At 43.9% G+C, this 23,782-nt stretch overlaps 1 protein-coding gene across 1 annotated transcript in view; it reads left to right on the forward strand.

The window, feature by feature from the left end:
* Positions 1 to 23,782, forward strand: part of b3galt1b (UDP-Gal:betaGlcNAc beta 1,3-galactosyltransferase, polypeptide 1b) — a 90,435-nt gene that overhangs the window by 51,564 nt on the left and 15,089 nt on the right. Inside the window, exons 2-3 of the mRNA XM_055637684.1 lie at positions 22,190 to 22,356; positions 23,257 to 23,410. The gene's annotated coding sequence lies outside the window, so the exon portion shown is untranslated. The remainder of the gene's footprint in view (positions 1 to 22,189; positions 22,357 to 23,256; positions 23,411 to 23,782) is intronic.

Below are 23,782 nucleotides of genomic sequence, written 5' to 3' on the forward strand. Positions count from 1 at the left end.
TTGACTTTAATCAATGTCTCTTTTCGCATTGGTTTAATTGTCAATAATGACTATTTTGAGTGGCAAATTCCACCTCCTAACCAAGAAGGAGACATTGCGAGTTGATAGACACAGAGTCCTTTGCCCAGAGTAGGGGAATCGAGGACAACAGGACATAGGTTTAAGGTAGGGAGGGGACGATGTAATGGGAAACTGAGGGTGGTGGGTGCTGGAACAAGCTGTCGGCAGGGGTAGTTGAGGCAAGTACTATCACAACATTTAGATACATGGATAGGATAGGTTTGGAGGGATATGGGTCAAATGCAGGAGGATGGAACTAGAGTAGATGGGACATATCAGTCTGAAGAAGGGTTTCGGCCCAAAACGTTGCCTATTTCCTTCGCTCCATAGATGCTGCTGCACCCGCTGCGTTTCTCCAGCACTTTTGTCTACCAGTAGATGGGACATGTTAGTCGGCGTCGACAAGTTTGGCCAAAGGGCCTGTTTCCACTCTGCATGACTAATAAAGCAGATAAAACTCGTTATATTTTTAAATGACGGCTGTTTAGTCCTGAGGAGTAATTTCTGCAGCAGTCGTAACTTACAATGGATTTCCACGACTGCAGTAATTGCAATACATGGGCATCATGTAGCCGGGGAGTTGCAGATGAAGACATGGACAGGAGAGAGGATTCTCTGCCTTCTCTCTGTCATCTGATCCAGTTGACAAAGAGCTGGAGTAACTCGGCGACTCAGCCGGCACCTCTGGAGAACATATTCTGTTCTGCTTTTGGCACGGATGATAGTTAAACACTCTTGACTTGACTGTTAACGCTTGACCACACAGACGGTAGTTGGTGCATGGAATGAGCTGCCAGAGGAGGTAGATGAGGCAAGTAATAAAAGATACTTGGACAGGTACGTAGATCACAATGATGGGACGGATACGGGCCATATGTGGGCAAAGGGGAGTGGCGTAGATGGGCCATGTTGGTCGGCCTGGGTGAATTGGGGTGAACGCTGTATCTCTAAACTAAATGAAATTAAATGTTGTCGACCCTTTCCACGGTCATTTTTCACATGATGGACACAAAATGTTGGAGTAACTCAGCAGGATGGGCAGCATGTGTAGGAAAGAACTGCAGATGCTGGTTTAAATCAAAGATAAATACAAAATGCTGATGCAGTGAGACAGGCAGCATCTCTGGATAGAAGGAATGGGTGACTTTTCGGATCGAGACACTTTTTCAGTAATTGTCTCATTTTTAGCTTAGTTCATGACTCAATAACTCCCCCTCCACTTGGTTGCCTGAGAAATAACAAAACTGGATGGTGATTAAATCATGGTAGTGTTTTGTAGAACGTGTAAGGCACTGGGATGCTGTTCCCCGTCCACAGAAAGCAACTTGGAAACAATGAACTGCAGATGCTGGTTTATACCAAAGATAGACACAAAGTGCTGGAGTATCTCAGTGGGTCAGGCAGCACCTCGGGAGAACATGGATGGGTGACATTTCAGGTCTGGACCTTTCTTCAGATTGAAGAAGTCTGAGGATGGGTCCCGACCCGAAACATTACCGATTCATGTTCTCCAGGGATGCTGCCTGACCCACTGAGTTACTCCAGCACTTTGTGAAACGTCACCTATCCATGTTCTCCCGAAGTGCTCCCTGACCCGCTGAGTTACTCCAGCGCTCGGTGCCTTTAGAAAGCAACTTAACTGTACATTCTTACATTACTTGTCAAGTTATTGAGTCTAACTTTGCTTTGGTGACCAAAATAATGAGGATGGTGAAATAAGATGGACAATATAGGAAGGAGCAACATTTAAATGTATGTATAAAGGTCTCCCTTAAAGGCGAATATCTAATATTTAACATTGTATTTAAATGTAATGACCTAGGTGTACTAAATGCCTGTTATTTGCCAATTTGCACTTTAACTGATCAAAGCACGTTTTAATTCATATTTGTGCAGTTTATGCAAAATATGAATAAAGGGGTAGAGTCTAATTACTTTTTCCCAAACTATTTAGAACATTTTATTTAAAAAAGATTTTTATATAAACGTGCAACTAATTATACTTTGTACGCATCTACATCACCTGCGCTTGGGATTAGCAACACCTGCTTTCGTGCTTTTATTCCTAAAAACGGGAACGTTGTCAGGGGTGACTTTAGGAGAAAATACGTTTGCTTTCCCTGCCCTGAATGAGATGTTTCTTCCCCCCACACTATATAAGGTGTGTATGCTGGGCCTTGTATCTACTAGACAACTCTACCTAACCCTGGCTTGAACCCTGACCTGAAACGCCGTCTGTCCATTCCCCCACGGATGCTGCCTGACCCGCTGAGTTCCTCCAGCGCTTTGTGATTTGCTCAATGTTCCGTCATTTCAGCGCGGCACGATGGCGCAGCGGTATAGTCGCTGCCTCACAGCACCAGAGTCCCGGGTTTGATCCTGACTACGGGTGCTGTCTGTACGGAGTTTGTACGTTCTCCCAGTGACCACGTGGGTTTTCTCCGGGTGCTCCAGTTTCCTCCCACATTCCAGAGACGTGTGTGGTTTCAGGTTAATTGGCCCGAGTGTGCAGGGAGCTGGTGAGAAAGAGGGATAACATAGAACTAATGTGAACGGGTGTTCGATGGTCGGCATGGATTCAGTGGGCCGAAGGGCCTGTTTCCATGCTGCATCTTTCAATCAATATATGATGAGTACAATCATCCATCCACAAGTAAAAGCATGAAAAGATTGTTAGTAGATATCTATTAAAAAGGAACTGCAGATGCTGGTTTATACCAAAGATAGACAGTGTGTGCTGGTGCAATGGTAGCACAGCGGTAGAGTTGCTGCCTAATGACCCTGTCCCACTTAGGAAACCTGAATGGAAACCTCTGGAGACTTTGCCTCCCACCCAAGATTTCCGTGCGGTTCCCGGATGTTGCAGGTGGTTGCCGGAGGTTGCAGGTGGTTGCCAGAGGTTGCAGGGAGTGGAAGCAGGTAGGGAGACTGGCAAAAACCTCCGGGAACCTCCAGGAATGGCAAGGAAACCTTGGGTGGGGCACAAAGTCTCCAGAGGTTTCTGTTCAGGTTTCCTAAGTGGGACAGGGGCATTACAGCGCTGGAGACCCGGGTTCGATCCTGACTATGGGCGCTGTCTGTACGGAGCTTGTACATTCTCCCCGTGACCTGCGTGGGTTTTCTCCGAGAACTTTGCTTTCCTCCCACACTCTAAAGGCGTGCAGGTTTACTGGTTCATTGGCTTGGTGGATGTGTAAATTGTCCCTAGTATGTGTAGTATAGTGTTAATGTGCGGGGATTGCTGGTCAGTGCGGACTCAGTGGGTCAAAGGGCCTGTTTCCGCGCCATATCTCAAGACTAAACTAAAACTAATACTCCAAGTTCAGTTTATTGTCACGTTTACTGGGATACAGTGAAAAGTGTTTTGTTGCATGTTATCCAGTCATCAGAAAGACAATACTTGATTACAATCGATCCATTTACAGTGTGTAGATGCATGATAAGGGATAAGGGAATTAGTGCATGGTAAAACCAGCAAAGTTCGATCAAGGATATTCCCAGGGTCACCAGTGAGGTAGATAGTAGTTCAGCATTGCTCTCTGAACTCCGATCCACCTCAGCGTGTCAGGCAGCGACTATGGAAAAAATGGATAGGTGATGTTTCAAGTCGGGACCTTCTTAGTTGATCAGGATAGCCTGCAGAGAGAAGCGTTGCTCCAGATCTCGGTGCATCCATGTAGGTATGTTACAAAACCTACCTGAATCGTCATTGGGAATCTGCCCTCAGCCATGGCCGCGATTTTGGCGCTGTTTGGAGGGGGCGGGTTTAAAACGCGATTTTTACTAGGCTGTACTAATCGCACATGTTCAGCCTAGTAAATCATTAACGAAAAATCGCTGCAAGACCCGGTCGCAAAAGATATTATTAGTTTTATAGGCCTCGATAATATAGTTCTAATAGTTTTAAAATTACTGTTTCATTCCGCAACCTCTCGCAGCCCCAGGGTTTTATAGAGCAAACAATTAAAGGTATGTACCTTATTTTTACATTAAATGGGGCATATATATAACCCTATATATCAAGTTATCTATAGCGAGTAGCTCATTTTGGGCTTTTTATATCCCGCAGTATTTTTCTCGGCATTTGAGGGCACTAATCCAGCGCTATGTCAACGTTCTAAACCAGCGCGTTCACAGAAACCCACTAGAAAGCCGATTTAAATGGGCATTTATTTACAGCAATTGAACACTAAATTCCTTCCATTTGGCCTATAAATTAATGTAAATTAGATATAAAAATCATGTTATATTGTGAATTATTTGTGAATAATCTTTGGACACTTAGGCTATTTAAAAATGTTAATCTTTCCTTAAGAAATGGGCTTTTGATTATCCAAGATCACAGCTTTTTTGTAATGTCCATTGAAAATCAATAGGGAACAAGATGCTAATTTCCGAGTATGAAAATGGTCATAACTTTTTTAATACTTGAGATATGAAAGTGAATTTGGTGTCTAATTAAACTTATTGTTATGCTTTATCTGATGGGATAAATTGCAGACTTGATTTTTTAAATCTCAAAATTTTGTAACATTGCTAATCCATGTACATCTTCTCTGCATTCTTCCCAGCTGAGATGCCTTCCATGTAGGCAAGTGAGACAGTTCAATCATTGAGTGTCCCTGAAGAGTGAATGTTGACCTGTCTACATGCCTCTCCCATTAACGTGTAGATCATGCAGCATTAAACATGAGCAGACTATTGATTGCTGTTGTATAATGTATTACTGAAGCACACAAAGACCGGTTAATAATGCATAGTAATACACCGTTTATACACTCAGTTTTTTTTTTAAACAAAAAAATAAATCAATAGTGATACATCATTCTTTTAAATAAAAGGAACTGCAGAACTTGAGCAATTAAAAAAAGTGCTGGAGGAACACAATGGATGGAAGTCTGGAGCTGGTTCTCGACCCGAAACATGGCCTGTCCATTCCCTCCAAAGTGCTGCCTGACCTGCTGAGTTCCTCCGGCTCTTTGTGGGGTTTTTCTCTTTTAAATAGATTGCCTCTACAGAAAACCTTAATCTAAACAACATATAACTGAGACTGAAAATTGATTATGAGGATGTTGCCAGGACTTGAGGGCCTGAGCTATAGGGAGAGGATGAGCAGGCTCGGATACAGTGTATAAAATCATGAGAGGAATAGATCGGGAAGGCACACAGAGTCTCTTGCCCAGAGTAGGGGAATCGAGAACCAGAGAACATAGGTTTAAGGGGGGACATTTAATCGGAACCTGAGGGGTAACTTATTCATCAAAGGGTGGTGGGTGTATGGAACACAGGACAGAGGAGGTAGTTGAGGCAGGGACTATCCCAACGTTTAAGAAACATTTAGACCGGTACATGGATAGGACAGGTTTGGAGGGATACGGGTCAAAGGTAGGCAGGTGGGACTAATGTAAAAAAGGTTCCATTTTTGCAGCGACTTCATTGAATGTTGCATGCTGTATATACATAGAACAGTATTGAGCCACAGGGAAAAGTTGAGCAGGCTAGGACTCTGTTCCTTGGAACGCAGGAGGATGAGGGGTAATCTTTTAGAAGTGTACAAAATCATGAGAGGAATAGATCGGGTAGATACACAGAGTCTCTTGCCCAGAGTAGGGGAATTGAGAACCAGATGACATAGGTTTAAGGTGAGGGGTAACTTTTTTACACAAAGGGTGGTGGGTGTACGGAACGGGCTGCAGGAGGAGGTAGTTGAGGCAGGTACAATTGCAACGTTTAAGAAACATTTAGACAGGTACATGAATAGGACAGGTTTAGAGGGATATGGACCAAATGCAGGCAGGTGGGACAAGTGGACATGTTGGTCGGCGTGGGTAAGTTGGTCTGAATGGCCCGTTTCATTGCTGCATTGGAACAGGCCCTTCAGCCCACAATGTCCATGCTAAACATGATGCCAAGATAAACTAATCTCCTCTGCCTGCCATATCCCTCCATTCCCTGCGTGATCCATATCCCTCCATTCCCTGCGTATCCAGGTGTCTCTTAAATGCCACCTAGGTGTGAAGCTGACAGCAATGAACATTTGTATGGAACTTAATCTTCAGTAACACTGCTTGCCGGAAGAGTAGAAATCAAACATTGATTTGTTATCCTACTGAAGAAGAGTAATGATCTACTCTCTGCCATCCATCAAGGAACTCATTGGGGTTAATGAGGGGCCAGAGTGAATCCCAGCACCCTGAGCCACAACTCATCCTGCTTCCCATTCCAGTCACTATCAATATTTGATAGCTGATCGTAGACGGTGCGATCGTTTCGCTGAACACCTTCGCTCAGTCCGCCTGAACCAACCTGATCTCCCGGTTGCTGGACACTTTAATTCTCCTTCCCATTCCCACACTGACCTTTCTGTCCTCAGTCTCCTCCATTGTCAGAGTGAGGCTAAATGCAAATTGGAGGAACAGCAGCTCATATTTCGCTTGGGCAACTTACAGCCCAGTGGTATGAATATTGATTTATCTCACTTCAAGTAGCCCCAGCATTCCCTCTCTCCCTATCCCTCCCCCACCCAAGTCTCACCAGCTTCTCATTTTCACCCAACAAACAGCTAGCAATGGTCTGTTTCCTTTCTCATCGTTACTTTTTTGCATATATTTTATTCACTATTCTTTATCTCTCCACATCATCGTCCAAATGTCTAATTTCCCTATCTCTAACCAGTTTGAAGAAGGGTCTCGACCCGAAACGTCACCCATTCCATCTCTCCAGAGATGCTACCTGTCCCGCTGAGTTACTCCAGCATTTTGTGTCTATCTTCGATTTAAACCAGTATTTGCACTTCCTTCCTACACATGAATATTTGATATGTAGCAGTTCCTTGTCTCAAAGTGCTTTGTGGAGATGACAAGTGATTTGATGTACTTTTCACAGTACAATGTAATGCCATTTATGTCTCCCTGTTCTGCTGGGGCTATGAGCAACGGCACTGCTCGTTTCGACTCACTGAAATGAGAACGCGATGTAAAGAGGAAATAAAACACAACCTTCTCAATGCAGTCAACAATAAACAAGCTCTGTGGCTCTCTGCAAAGATGTGTAGGAGGATGTGTGCAAGGTAGGAGAAGGAGCGGGGGAAGCAATGCGGGGTGTTGCAGTTAATGATGTGCGGGATGGTTTTGAAAGAAATACTTGGCAGTTCAGGATGTACATTTGATATCAAACCACACCTTCAATTGCCAGGGCCACTTAACAGGGTCACCGCAGCGGCAGAGTTCAAGTTCAAGTTCAAATTTATTGTCACATGTACCAATTATTAAGATAAGATTAATAAGATTAATTAATACAAATAAGATATTTGAGTTACAATACAGCCATACTAAATATAAAGCAACAAGACACACGGCCACATCAAATAAAGTTTAACATAGTATTGTGTCCAGTTTTGGTCTCCTAATTTGAGGAAGGACATCCTTGTGATTGAGGCCGTGCAGCGTAGGTTCACAAGATTGATCCCTGGGATGGCGGGACCAATGATCCCTACCCCCCTGATCCCCTTAGCCACAAGGGCCACATCTAACTCCCTCTTAAATATAGCCAATGAACTGGCCTCAACTACCCTCTGGGATGGCGGGACCAATGTCAACCATATGAGGAAAGGTTGAAAAGACTAGGCTTGTATTCACTGGAGTTTAGAAGGATGAGGGGGTATGTTATAGAAACATATAAAATTCTTAAAGGACTGGACAAGCTAGATGCAGGAAACATGTTCCCAATGTTGGGCGAGTCCAGAACCAGGGGCCACAGTCTTAGAATAAAGGGGAAGTCGTTTAATACTGAGGTGAGAAAAAAACATTTTAACCCAGAGAGTTGTGAATTTGTGGAATTCCCTGCCACAGAGGGCAGTGGAGGCCAAATCACTGGATGGACTTAAGAGAGAGTTCTAGGGGCTAGTGGTATCAAGGGCTATGGGGAGAAGGCAGGTACGGGTTATTGATTTGTGATCACAATGAATGGCGATGCTGGCTTGAAGGGCCGAATGGCTTCCTCCTGCACCTATTTTCTATGTTTCTATGTTTCTATAAACATCCACCACAGTGGAATCCACATTCCTCACTTTGATGGAAGGTAATAAAGTTCAACCATCTTCCGTTTTACGTTCTCCCTGTGACCTGCGTGGGTTTCCTCCGAGACCTTCGAGTTTCCTCCCGCACTCCAAATGCGTACAGGTTAATTGGTTTGGTGTATGTGTAAATTGTCCCTAGTGTGTGTAGGATAGCGTTGGTACGCGGGGATTGAATGGCCGGTGCGGTTGATGGGCCGAAGGGCCTGTTCCGCACTGTATCTCTAAACTAAACTGCAGATGCCGGTGTATACTGAAGATAGACACAGAGTGCTGAAGTAACTTGTGTCAGGCAGCATGTCAACATGTACCTATTGTTGCTGACACTATGATGTTATTGAGGCAGCTTGGTTTCCTGTCATAGTGATGCATGGACATATGTGTAACGTGATTCATGATCTATTCCATCACGCATCTTGGACACAAGTACCCAGCCACAGCAAGGACATTTGAGTACTCCTCTGGTCTAATGGTCTAATGTCTATCACAGGCGACACAGTGGTGCAGCGGGTGGAGCTGCTGCCTCACAGCGCCAGAGACCACGATTCCATCCCGACAAATGGCTCGATTGTAATCATGCATTGTCTTTCTGCTGTCTGGAGAGCACGCAACAAAAGCCTTGCACGCTACCTCGCTACACGCCACAATGAACTCAACTGAAACTCAACTGAAACATCTGGTGTTGTCTGCATGGAGTTTGCATGTTCTCCCTCCCGCATGGGTTTCCTCCGGGTGCTCCGGGTTCCTCCCACATCCCAAAGACGTGTGGGTTTGTAGGTTAATTGAGCCAGTGTGAACGGGTGAATGTTGGTCGGTGTGGACTCGGTGGGCAGAAGGGCCTATTTCCATGCTGTACCTCTAAAGCATAAACAAACTCTATGCTGCAGTGACTAGTGGGGTACCGCAAGGCTCAGTGCTGGGACCCCAGCTATTTACAATCTATATTGATGATCTGGATGAGGGAATTGAAGGCAATATCTCCAAGTTTGCGGATGACACTAAGCTGGGGGGCAGTGTTAGCTGTGAGGAGGATGCTAGGAGACTGCAGGGTGACTTGGATAGGCTGGGTGAGTGGGCAAATGTTTGGCAGATGCAGTATAATGTGGATAAATGTGAGGTTATCCATTTTGGTGGCACAAACAGGAAAGCAGACTATTATCTAAATGGTGGCCGACTAGGAAAAGGGGAGATGCAGCGAGACCTGGGTGTCATGGTACACCAGTCATTGAAAGTAGGCATGCAGGTGCAGCAGGCAGTGAAGAAAGTGAATGGTATGTTAGCTTTCATAGCAAAAGGATTTGAGTATAGGAGCAGGGAGGTTCTACTGTAGTTGTACAGGGTCTTGGTGAGACCACACCTGGAGTATTGCATACAGTTTTGGTCTCCAAATCTGAGGAAGGACATTTATTGCCATAGAGGGAGTGCAGAGAAGGTTCACCAGACTGATTCCTGGGATGTCAGGACTGTCTTATGAAGAAAGACTGGATAGACTTGGTTTAAACTCTCTAGAATTTAGGAGATTGAGAGGGGATTTTATAGAAACTTACAAAATTCTTAAGGGGTTGGACAGGCTAGATGCAGGAAGATGGTTCCCGATGTTGGGGAAGTCCAGTCAAGGGGTCACAGCTTAAGGATAAGGGGGAAATCCCTTAAAACCGAGATGAGAAGAACTTTTTTCCACACAGAGTGGTGAATCTCTGGAACTCTCTCCCACAGAGGGTAGTTGAGGCCAGTTCATTGGCTATATTTAAGAGGGAGTTAGATGTAGCCCTTGTGGCTAAGGGGATCAGGGGGTATGGAGAGAAGACAGGTACGGGATACTAAGTTGGATGATCAGCCATGATCATATTGAATGGCGGTGCAGGCTCGAAGGGCCGAATGGCCTACTCCTGCACCTAATTTCTATGTTTCTATGCAATAAACTCCAGGAGAATTTAAGAACTCATAGAAAGAAATACAGTTTGGGCCATTTTTCCTCGATGCTGGTAGGTGCAGAGTTTTGATGGTCACTCTGTATTCAAACTTTGGCCATCTGTTTTGTTTCGGCTAAATTTGGTGATGAAATCATTTGGGATTTCAAATGAATAATGAAAGGCCTAGATAGAATGGATATGGAGAGAACGTTTCCACTAGTGGAAGAGCCTAGGACCAGAGGGCACAGCCTCAGAATAAAGGGACGTGTCTTTAGAATGGAGATGAGGAGGAATTTCTTTAGCCATAGGGTGGTGAATTTGTGGAATACATTGCCACAGAGGACTGTGGAGGCCAAGTCATTGGGTATTTTTAAAGCGGAGATTGATAGGTTTTTAATTAGTAAAGGGCCTGTCCCTCTATCATGACCTAATTCACAACCTATTTCACTCGTGGACATTTTTCATGATGTTGAGAAAAACGTCCCGACCTACTTGATGCCACGAGTACCTACGACTAGCATCACGACCTGCTACGACCTACCTACGACCTCGTGATGACCATGCTGTGAGTATGAGTCACGGGCAAACTCGGCAGAGGTCGTGAATTAGGTGGTGAAAGTGGGACAGGCTCTTAAGGGCGTCAAATGTTACGGGGAGACGGAAAGAGATTGAGGTTGAGAGGGAAAGATAGATCTGGTATGATTGAATGGGAGATTAGACTCGATGGGCTGAATGGCCCAATTCTGCTCCTGTGTCTTATGGTCTGATGGAGATTCTGACTTGAAAGAAATGCTTGGTAATTTAAGGATGTACGTTGATATCAAACCACGCCGCCTTCAATTTCCAGGGCCACTAACAGGTACAGATCCAGAGTCACGTTCCCCCTGACTCTCAGTCTGAAGAAGGGTCTCGACCCGAAGCCTCACCTATTCCTTATCTCCAGAGATGTTGCCTGACTCGCTGAGTTACTCCAGCTTTTTGTGTCCATCTTCAGTTTAAACCAGCACCTGCAGTTCCTTCCGACACAGCGGAAAGACAATACATAGTTACAGTCGAGCCATTTACTGGGCACAGATACATGATAAGGGAATATGTTTAGTTCAAGTAAAGTCCAATCAAAGATAGTCCGAGGGTCACCAATGAGGTAGATAGTAGTTCAACATTGCTCTCTGCTTGTGGTAGGATGATTCAGTTGCCTGATAACAGCTGGGAAGAAACTGCCCCTGAATCTGGAGGTGTGCGTTTTCACACTTTTGTACCTTTTGCCTGATGGGAGAGGGGAGAAGAGGGAGTGGCCGGGGTGCAACTCGTCCTTGATTATGCTGCTGGCCTTGCTGAGGCAGCGTGAGGTATAAATGGAGTCAACAGAAGGGAGGTTGGTTTGTGTAATGGTCTGTGCTGGAGCTGTGATGCAAAGTGATAAAATGCTTTCTGTGGCTCATCTGTGGAGTTTGGTGAGAGTAGTTGGGTTTGAACCAACATCTGCAGTTCCTTCCTGCACACTAACAGGTCTGTTTGGCACAGACATTGTGGGCTGAAGGGCCTGTGTTTGTGCTGCTGTTTACTAGGTTGTCAGTTGTGTCACTGCAGAGCTTGCACTGATAGCAATAGATGTTAGTTCAGTTTAGTTTATTACTGTCACGTGTGCCGGTGTACAGTGGAAAGGTTTTTGCGTGCTATCCACTCAGCGGAGAGACTACACGCAATTACAATCAAGACGTCCACAGTGTACAGATACAGGATAAAGGGAATAACGTTTAGTGCAGTTCTGTTCATTTCCCTTAGTGGGTTTCACTACACCAGAGGTGCATCTTATTTATTCAGTCCACGAGCCACTGATTTGTCCTCAGGTCATTTTGCTTCTTGTTGTCAAATAAATTACACTCCTCCGAAATGCTCAAACTGGCAAGAAATGCCTGTCTAATGCAGTGTTACTTTTCAAACAGAGGCAACACTATATAACATCTTTAATGAAACTGGAGATTTGAAATCGCATTATGGAATGGACACAAAAAGCTGGAGTAACTCAGAGAGACAGGCAGCATCTCTGGAGAGAAGGAACGGGTCTTGACCCGAAACGTCATCCACACCTCTCTCCAGAGATGCTGCCTGTCCCGCTGAGTTATTCCCCTGTCCCACTTAGGAAACCTGAGCGGAAACCTCTGGAGACTTTGCGCCCCACCCGAGGTTTCCGTGCGGTTCCCAGAGGTTTTCGTCAGTCTCCTCTAATGGTCGACTAATAGCTCCCTAATGAATTATTTCAAAAAATTCAAAATCGGCCACGATTAAAAATACCTTCCACTACCTGCAACCTCCGGCAACCACCTTCAACTAGCACCGCAACCGGCTTCGAATAAAAAATTACCGGTTTTTAAAACGGCAACCTATTTTTAGCCGGGGCTGGTTTTGAATTTTTTGAAATAATCGCCGGAACATAGGAGAAGCGGAAACCACTTTTGACCATTAGGGAGACTGACAAAAACCTCCGGGAACCGCACGGAAACCTTGAGTGGGGCGCAAAATCTCCAGAGGTTTCCGTTCAGGTTTCCTAAGTGGGACAGGGGCATTACTCCAACATTTTAGTCGAGTCCTGTGTACCGAGGTACAGAAAAAAGCTTTTTTGTTGCGTGCTTATCCAGTCAGTGGAAAGACCAATACATGGTCATCCAATCAAGCCATCCACAATCATGACCTTACTTCAGACTGATTGGAGCTATGATACTGATTATTCAGACGTGACATCTTCACAGATGGTTGATGTTTTTTTGACCGAGGATGTCCCGTGACTCATTCTCCACATTATAGGAACTGTTAACATTTTACTGTAGCAGCCCCAACTTAATTTATCTGGTGTAACATCGATTATGTATGTGCATCTGTCCGACAGTTAATCAGATTGCAACGCTAACCACAACTTCTCACTTCCATCTTCAGTACGAGAGTGCGAAGAGAGAAGAAAAATAGCAACCACCTGTTACTGTGGCAGGATATGGAGTTGCGAAAATGAACAACAAGTTTTGTTTCTGCCGAATGCCAATGTATGTTCCATTGATAATCAAGGAAGAATAATATTCACTGAGCAAAACCATCCAATTCTGGATGGCGTCATTCCAGGTTGGAACTGAATTGAATTGCTGTGGATTACTTGGGTCTCCTCAGCCTCTGGAGTGTGGACTGAGCTGTACAGCACAGAACCTATTTTTGACTGGCACGGTATCACAGCGGTAGAGTTGCCACCTTACAGCACCAGAGACCCGGGTTCGATCCTGACTACGGGTGCTGTAGGTGCGGAGTTTGCACGTTCTCCCCGTGACCTGCGTTGGGATTTCTCCGGGTGCTCTGCTTTCCACAAACACTCCAAAGGTGTACAAGTTTGTGAGTTCATTGATCGGTAAATTAGTAAATTGTCCCTTGTGTGTGGCATAGTGCTAGTGTACAGGGTGATCGCTGGTCGGTGTGGACTCGGGGAGCCGGAGGGCCTGTTTCCACACTGTGCCTCTAAAGTATAAATCCTGAAATCTCTTCCCTCTCACCTTCAGCCCGTGCCCTCTAGTTTTAGAATCCTCTACCCTGGGAAAAAGTCTGTGAGTGTTCACTTTGTCCAAGCCCCTCATGATCCTGTACCCCTCAATAAAATCACCCCTCTGCCTCTTACACTACACTTAATAACATCCCTTGTGTAGCTGGTGATCAGATTTGCACACATAGTACTCCACATGTGGTCTCACCAGCAACTTGTACAGCTGCATTATGATGTTGGGTGCTGTCCATGTGGAGTTTGCATGTTCTCCCTGTGACTTTGCAAGCATTTCCCCAGTGCTCTGGTGTCCTCTCTTATTTCAAATAAATGCAGGCCACGTTCCTTGGTTCTTTTTGGTTTCTTGGTCCTGCAAAATATTCCAAATGGAATTTAAACTGGAGGTGGTGGAGGGAGGACTTAAGCCAGAAAGGGTTTGTGGGAAGAAAGAGCTACCTTAAATTTAGTTGCATCTGGTTGGGTAACTATGGCAGGGTGAAGATTATTCCATGCTTTAATAGTGCGGGGGAAGAACGAATTGCTGTACACATCTGTCTTGGTAGCTGGAATCTCAAACTGGATCGAACGCCCTCGTCTGCTCCTAATTGGTTTGGGTTTGGTGTAGGTTTTGTTATCCGGCAGTAAATTGGCCCAAGTGTTGGATGGAGGGGGTTGGAGGGGGATGGGGGGGTGGGGCGGAGAATCAGGTGGGAGTTGATGGCTCTTGGACACTGCACAGCACTCACCTCAGTAACTGTGAGAGAGAAAGTCTCACAAGGAAATGTGTGGGAGAGCGAGCTTGCTCAGGGAGCTAGACCATAGGACTGAGGACTGAGGACTGAACGATAAGTAATGGATTTAAAATGGCATTCTTGTACACCTCATTAAGGTCTCTCTCAACCTCCTGACCCACACCACCCTGGCCACACACTCATTTCACTCCTGCCATCAGGAAGAAGTTACAGGAGCCTGAAAACTGTAACGTCCAGGTTCATGAGCAGGTTCATGAGCAGATTCTTCCCTACAACCATTAGACTATTAAACACTACAACCTCCATGGACCCAAACTACATGGACTCGGGACATTGGTTTCGTCATTGCACTGCTGCTGTTTGTTAATTATTTTAATATGATATATATATATAATATATATACACACGCACACATATTTATGTTTGTGTGTATATATATATATCTATGTGTGTATATGTGTATATATATATATGTATATATGTGGGTCTGTGTATATGTTTGTGTGAGAGTATACAGTGGCTTGCAAAAGTTCATCAAAGGGTGGTGGGTGTATGGAACACGGGACAGAGGAGGTAGTTGAGGCATTTTTAAGAAACATTTAGACAGGTACATGGATAGGACAGGTTTGGAGGGATACGGGTCAAAGGTAGGCAGGTGGGACGTGTAAAAAAGGTTCCATTTTTGCAGCGACTTCATTGAATGTTGCATGCTGTATATACATAGAACAGTATTGAGCCACAGGGAAAAGTTGAGCAGGCTAGGACTCTGTTCCTTGGAACGCAGGAGGATGAGGGGTAATCTTTTAGAGGTGTACAAAATCATGAGAGGAATAGATCGGGTAGATGCACAGAGTCTCTTGCCCAGAGTAGGGGAATCGAGAACCAGAGGACATAGGTTTAAGGTGAGGGGTAACTTTTTTACACAAAGGGTGGTGGGTGTACGGAACGGGCTGCAGGAGGAGGTAGTTGAGGCAGGTACAATTGCAACGTTTAAGAAAAAACGTTTGTTAATTATTTTAATATGATATATATATATAATATATATATATACACACACACACATATTTATGTTTGTGTGTATATATATATCTATGTGTGTATATGTGTATATATATATATATATGTATATATGTGGGTCTGTGTATATGTTTGTGTGAGAGGATACAGTGGCTTGCAAAAGTTTTCATACCCCTTGAACTTTTCCACATTTTGTCACGTTACAACCACAAACGTAAATGTATTTTATTGGGATTTTATGTGATAGACCAACACAAAGTGGTGCATAATTTTGAAGTGGAAGGAAAATGATACATGGTTTTCAACTTTTTTTACAAATAAAAAACTGAAAAGTGTGGCATGCAAAAGTATTCAGCCCCCCTGAGTCAATACTTTGTAGAACCACCTTTCGCTGCAATTACAGCTGCAAGTCTTTTGGGATATGTCTCTACCAGCTTTGCACATCTAGAGACTGAAATTTTTGCCCATTCTTCTTTGCAAAATAGCTCCAGCTCAGTCAGATTGGATGGAGAGCGTCTGTGAATAGCAATTTTCAAGTCTTGCCGGAGATTCTCAATTGGATTTAGGTCTGGACTTTGACTGGGCCATTCTAACACATGAATATGCTTTGATCTAAACCATTCCATTGTAGCTCTGGCTGTATGTTTAGGGTCGTTGTCCTGCTGGAAGGTGAACCTCCGCCCCAGTCTCAAGTCTTTTGCAGACTCTAACAGGTTTTCTTCCAAGATTGCCCTGTATTTGGCTCCATCCATCTTCCCATCAACTCTGACCAGCTTCCCTGTCCCTGCTGAAGAAAAGCATCCCCACAGCATGATGCTGCCACCACCATGTTTCACAGTGGGGATGGTGTGTTCAGGGTGATGTGCAGTGTTAGTTTTTCGCCACACATAACGTTTTGCATTTAGGCCAAAAACTTCCATTTTGGTCTCATCTGACCAGAGCACCTTCCTCCACATGTTTGCTGTGTCCCCCACATGGCTTGTGGCAAACTGCAAACGGGACTTCTTATGGCTTTTTTTCAACAATGGCTTTCTTCTTGCCACTCTTCCATAAAGGCCCAATTTGTGGAGTGCACGACTAATAGTTGTCCTGTGGACAGATTCTCCCACCTGAGCTGTGGATCTCTGCAGCTCCTCCAGAGTTACCATGGGCCTCTTGGCTGCTTCCCTGATCAATGCTCTCCTTGCCCGGCCTGTCAGTTTAGGTGGACGGCCATGTCTTGGTAAGTTTGCAGTTGTGCCACACTCTTTCCATTTTCGGATGATGGATTGAACAGTGCTCCATGAGATGTTCAAAGCTTGGGATATTTTTTTTATAACCTAACTCTGCTTTAAACTTCTCCACAACTTTATCCCTGACCTGTTTGGTGTGCTCCTTGGGCTTCATGATGCTGCTTGTTCACTGATGTTCTCTAACAAACCACTGAGGCCTTCACAGAACAGCTGTATGTATACTGAGATTAGATTACACACAAGTGGACTCTATTTACTAATTAGGTGACTTCTGAAGGCAATTGGTTGCACTGGATTTTATTTAGGGGTATCAGAGTAAAGGGGGCTGAATACTTTTGCACGCCACACTTTTCAGTTTTTATTTGTAAAAAAATTTGAAAACCATGTATCATTTTCCGTTCACTTCACAATTATGCACCACTTTGTGTTGGTCTATCACATAAAATCCCAATAAAATACATTTACGCTTGTGGTTGTAATGTGATAAAATGTGGAAAAGTTCAAATTAAAACTTTTGCAAGCCACTGTATATGTGTGTGAGTGTATATATGTGTGAGTATATATATGTGTGTGAGTATATGTGTATGCATGGGTAGGAAAGAACTGCTGATTCTAGTTTAAATCGAAGCGAGTCACAAAATGCTGGAGTAACTCAGCAGGACAGGCAGCACCTCTGAAAGGATAAGAACTCGCTGAAAGGATAGGAACTCATCCGAATATTCAGGGATATAATACTAAAGACTCAAATAATAAAATCTCACTATATGCAGATGATATACTTTTATATATCACAAATTCATAAACGAGTATTCCAACCTTATTAAATTTAATAGAGGAATTTGGGTCTTTTTCAGGATATAGAATAAATTGGAATAAAAATGAAATTATGTCATTAAAGCCTCAAGAAGCGATTCACATTAAAATTCCCCTTTAAAATTGCAACAGAAAAATTTAAGTATTTGGGTATTCAAATTACTAGATACTCAAGATACAAATCATTATTTAACGTTAATTTTATGCCGTCATTAAATAAATTGAACGCACTGATTAAATTCTGGAAAACGCTTCCATTGTCATTAATAGGTAGAATAGATGCTATAAAAATGATTTTTTTTTTTACCACAAATATTACACCTATTTCAATCCATACCAATATATATACCAAAACATTAAAAAAAAACTAGATTCTAATATTACCAACTTTATTTGGGACTATAAATCACATAGAGTTCAAAGAAAACACCTGTGTAAACCCAAAGATGCTGGGGGACTTTCACTTCCTAACTTTTTGTACTATTATTGGGCAGTGCATATTAAGAATATAATTTATTGGCTGGATAGCCCTTTCCAACAGACAGAATGGATAAGAATGGAGAAAGAGGATTGTTCTCCCTGTGATATAGGAGCGGTCCTCTTCTCCCCGATAAAATTGAATAACACAATATATAAGAATAACCCAATTACCCTACACTCTGCCCTGGCCCACCTGGACTACAACAACTCCTACATCAGGCTGCTGTTCATTGATTTCAGCTCCACCTTTAACACCGTCATCCCCGCCAGCTTGATCACCAAACTCAGTGGACTTGGCATCTCCACCTCCCTCTGCAACTGGACACTGGACTTCCTCACTAACAGACCACAGTCTGTTAGGGTCAATAACCTCTCCTCCTCCACTATAACACTGAACACCGGAGTGTCACAGGGCTGTGTGCTCAGCCCTCTCCTCTACTCCCTCTTCACCCACGACTGCATCCCAAAGTACGGATCCAACGCCATTATTAAGTTTGCTGATGATACCACGGTAGTAGGACTGATCAGCGACAACGATGAGTCAGCCTATAGGGATGAGATCCAGCACCTGACCACCTGGTGTGCCAACAATAACCTCGTCCTCAACTCCAAAAAGACGAAGGAAATTATTGTTGACTTCAGGCAGACCAGAGGAGGCAGTCATACCCCCATCCATATAAACGGGACTGAGGTGGAGCACGTCTCCAGCTATAAATTCCTCGGAGTACATATCTCGGAGGACTTGTCCTGGTCCCTCAACACCTCCAAGCTGATCAAAAAGGCACAGCAGCGCCTTTACTTCCTGAGGAGGCTCAAGAAAGCCCACCTGTCCCCTCAGATCCTGACCAACTTTTACCGCTGTACCATAGAGAGTATCCTGACCATCTGCTTCACGGTATGGTACAGCAGCTGCACTGCTGCGGACAGGAAGGCACTACAACGGGTGGTGAAAACCGCGCAGCACATCACCGGTGCCCCGCTCCCTGCCATGGATGCCCTCCACCGAAAACGGTGTCTGAGATGGGCTGGGAAGATCATCAAAGACCCCTCACACCCCAACCATGGACTGTTTGCCCTCCTCCCATCAGGGAGGCGGTACAGGAGCCTCAGGTCACGTACTAGTAGGATGAGGAACAGCTTCTACAACAACACAATCACACTGCTGAACTCGGAGTCCCGACGATAGATTTCTCTGGTCCCTCCGTCCCCATTGTTTAATCATTCTGTATTTCCTGATTATTCTGTATCTTCCCTCTTTCTATTTTTTTTTGTTTTCTTTATGTACAACTACTACGGACTGACGCAAAACTGCATTTCGTTGTACTGATACTTGTATTTGTGCGATGACATTAAAGTTGAATTGAATTGAATTGAATTGAATTATCCATAATACCATAAGAATTAACTTTAAAATTAAGAAACCTATCAGTGTTAACACCAATAGTGAATAATCCGGTATTTAAACCATCTCTTATTGATAAAACATACAAACAATGGGAAAGAATGGGAATTAAGAGGGTAGGCGACATGTATGAAATGGGAAATCTGTTATCATTCCAATAATTAAAATTAAAATTTAAGCTGAATGACAACCAGATTTGCGATTTTATGAAGAAATATATACAAAGACATCAAACTATAATTTTAGACCCACTGGAAGAAGTAATGAATATTAAGGCTGACAGAAATTAATATCATATCTATATAATAGTATCATTAGTAGAGAACTACCATGAACAGAGGCACTTAGAGAAGACTGGGAACAAGAATTAATGATAAAAATCACGAAAGAAACATGGGAAAAGTATTTGATATATATACATAAATGTTCGATTAATGTAATTCAATTCAAAATTCTACATAGATTATATTATTAAAAAACTAGACTGAATACATTTTATCCAAATATTTCTCCCATTTGCGACAAATGTCTATCTCAAAATGTCAATATAACACACTCTTTTGTTTCCTGCATAAAACTTTATCAATTTTGGTGCGATATTTTTGATATGTTTACAAAATTATTCAAGATAAAAATGGAGCCCAACACTGAAATGATTATACTTGGAGTAACGGGAGACGGGAACAAATTAAACACATTTCAAAATTCATTTTTTAATTATGGGTTAATAATAGCAAAAAAAACTTATACTCAAATTTTGGAAAAATACAACCATACCAACGTTGGAAATGTGGATTATAAATATGTTGGACACAGCACATCTTGAAAAAATGCGATTCCGCCTAATTGATAAACCAGACCAATTCTTAATATGCAACACCTGTCCCTTCACCTCCCCCCTCGACTCCATTCAAGGACCCAAGCAATCGTTCCAGGTGCGACAAAGGTTCACCTGCATCTCCTCCAACCTCATCTACTGCATCCACTGCTCTAGATGTCAGCTGATTTACGTCGGGGAGACTAAGCGTAGGTTGGGCGATCGTTTCGCAGAACACCTCCGCTCAGTCCACAATAACCAACCTGACCTCCCGGTGGCTCAGCACTTCAACTCCCCCTCCCATTCCCAATCCGACCTCTCTGTCCTGGGTCTCCTCCATTGCCAGAGTGAGCAACAGCGGAAATTGGAAGAACAGCACCTCATATTCCGCCTGGGGACCTTGCGTCCGGATGGCATTAACATTGAATTCTCCCAATTTTGCTAGCCCATGCTGTCTCCTTCCCTTCCTTAACCCTCGAGCTGTCTCCTCCCACCCTCCCATCCGCCCGCCCACGGGCTCCTCCTCCTCCCCTTTTCCTTCCTTCTCCCCCCTCCACCCCCTATCAGTCTGAAGAAGGTTTCGGCCCGAAACGTCGCCTATTTCCTTCGCTCCATAGATGCTGCTGCACCCGCTGAGTTTCTCCAGCAATTTTGTGTACCTCCAATTCTTAATAAGTTGGTCTCCATTTATTGACTTCTTGGATACATGTGGTGCAACAGTATTGTTAAAAACAACTGTGTCAGGTCTGGGTGAAAGATGGTCAAGAATACAAATATTCATCTCCTATCTTCTATTTGCTACTCTCTTGCTCTTTTTTCTGTCTTACTTTTCTTCCTCACTCTCTCTCTTTCTCCACACACTACACGTTTTTCTACTCTCTATCTTTCTCTCTCATTTCTTTAAAAAAAAATAAAAATGAAGTTGTACGTAGAATGTAACATGTCAACATATATGTGGCACCTCAAAAAAAGGTACCACTGTATTGTACTTACTTCTAATAAATAAAATTTTTAAAAAAGGAAAAAAAAACAAAGCAGCATCCCTGGGGAGAAGGAATGGGTGACGTTTCGGGCCGAGACCCTTCTTCAGTTTATGTGTACATATATGTGTGTATGTGGGTGTGTGTGTGTGTGTGTGTGTGTGTGGATATGTGTGTGTGGATATGTGTCTCTTGACACTTCACGTTCAATAATGAATTTGGAGAATTTGTTGCTCTTCTGGAACTTGGAACATGAAACAGTCCAGCACAGAACAGGCCCTTCAGCCCACAATGTCCTTGCAGAACATGATGCCAGATTTATCTAATCTCCTCTGCCTGTATGTGATCCATACCCCTCCATTCCCTGCATATCCGTGTGGGATATATATCCAAAAGCATCTTCAACACAACTATCATGTCTGCCTCCTCCACCCAGAAGAGCATGTTCCAGGTACTCACCACCCTCTGTTTTTTTTTAAAAGAAATGATCAAAAATAAATAAACATTTACCATTCCCATCGTTTACAATCACTCCGTGCTGTTTCATTTAACGTAAACTCCAACAGGGATCCTCGTCCGCCAGCATCTCGACATATCCTGCTGATGAACAACTTGTTGTCTGGCACTGAGATCTTTCCAGTGGGTAACAGGATGGACAGCCGGCTAAATCACCCATAGATCCATGCTGTGCCTGCTCAGCAACCCCTTCCAGAGGCACAATCACGTGTGATCTTTTCATGGTTTTCGCTGAATAGCGATGAGGTAGTGAACAAGTGCCCGGGAAAAAAACTGCTTCACATGGCTGCGGCACGGTGGCGCAGTGGTAGAGTTGCTGCCTTACAGCGCTCGCAGCGACCGACTTCGATCCCGACTACGGGTGCTGTCTGTACACAGTTTGTACGTTCTCCCCGTGGGTTTTCTCCGGGTGCTCCGGTTTACTCCCACACTCCAAAGACGTGCAGGTTTGTAGGTTAATTGGCTTCTGTAAAATTGTCAATGGTCCCTAGTGTGTAGAGATAGAACTGGTATACGGGTGATTGCTGGTCGGTGGGGACTCGGCGAGGCCTTGTTTCCGCGCTGGATCTCTAACGTCTAAAACTAAAATGTGTCGGGCAATACTTTCTTGTTACAGCACTCGAGGTCAATGATCAGAGCCGGCCACTGAATCTCCTTCCATTGTCAAGCCAAGGCTGAGATTCCATTGGGATTGCAAGGTCAGATGAGCAACTCCCAGAGGGAAGGATGTGAGAGAGACCCACAACAAGCCCTCTTTGGGTGAGGTCTGAATATAAAGTTCGGGTAAGAAATCTAATTCGTCACAGCCCCATTTTAATCGAAAGCGGATTTTCGTCCGCATAGTTTGCAGTGTATAATAGTGCTTGCAAAAAATGTTTGTATTTGTGGCAAAGATAGACACAAAGTACTGGAGTAACTCAGCGGGTCAGGCAGCGTCCTGGAGAAAAAGGATGGGTGATGTTTTGGTTCGGGATCCTACTTCAGTCTGAAAGTGGGGTGCGGGGGGTGAGGGGTGAAGAGCTAAAGGCCATTCCCTACTTTCAATGTCTCTGGCCACCCCACTCCCCACCCCACTACTTTCAGACTGAAGAAGGGCCCCTACTCGAAATGACACCCATCCTTTCTCCCCAGAGATGCTGCCTGAGCCACTGAGTTACTCCCATCGCTTTGTGTCTATCTATGGTGTAAACCAGCGCCTGGAGTTTGTATTGGGAGCAAACCTGATTTAACAGCAGGCAGGGATCAGGAATCACTTGGATAGGCGTTAACTTAATCGGTACCGGTTAACACTGGAAACAAAGCCTTCAAGTTCATATGTAGGAAGGTGCTACGTGCTGGTTTACAAGTGCAGATAGACATGACATTTCATGATGTTACTGGTTTCTAAATCTTTCATTCATTCATTTAGTGTTGTGTATTCAAAGATCAAGGATATAGGAGTAGCATTAGGCCATTCGGCCCATCGAGTCCACCCCGCCATTCAATCATGGTTGATCTCTGCCTCCTAGTCCCATTTTCCTGCCTACTCCCCCATAACCCTTGACACCCGTTCTAACCAAGAATTTGTCTATCTGTGCCTTAAAGGGAGATTTTCTGCAGGAGACTTTGTCAGAAGAGAAATTTTCTGAAAAACTGGAATTTCAATTTATTTTCTAATTTAAAAATTGTTTTATTTTCCAACAGACTGTGCTGGGGGGTGGATGGTGATGGCTCCTGGTTGTCAGAGATGGGACAGTAGCTGGGCGGACTACACAGTGACAGATACGCTCCATGTCCCTCATCAACAAGGGAGGCAGTACGACTGTCACGTGGCTAGGGCAGATGCCTGAACACAACGGTAAGTTAATAATCTGCACTCACATCTCAATTGCTATTTTCGATGGATTAATAAATACGGCACGCAATTATCTTCACGGATGATACCAGAATTTGCAATTAGAGTCATAGAATCATATGGTGTGGAAACGGCCCAACTTGCCCACACCAACGTTCTACTCTAGTCCCACCTGCCTGTCTTTGGCCCATATCCCTCTAGACCTGTCCTATCCATGCACCTGTCCAACTGCTTCTTAGATTAAATTAGATTAGATTTATTGTCATTCAGACCTTTCAGTCTGAACAAAATTTTGTTTCCCTGCAGTCACACATATAATTTTAAAAAATGACAAAAACACATAGTCAACACAAATTTAACATCCACCACAGTGAG

This window comes from Leucoraja erinacea, chromosome 7 (assembly GCF_028641065.1).
Source record: "Leucoraja erinacea ecotype New England chromosome 7, Leri_hhj_1, whole genome shotgun sequence".
Taxonomy (NCBI): domain Eukaryota; kingdom Metazoa; phylum Chordata; class Chondrichthyes; order Rajiformes; family Rajidae; genus Leucoraja; species Leucoraja erinaceus.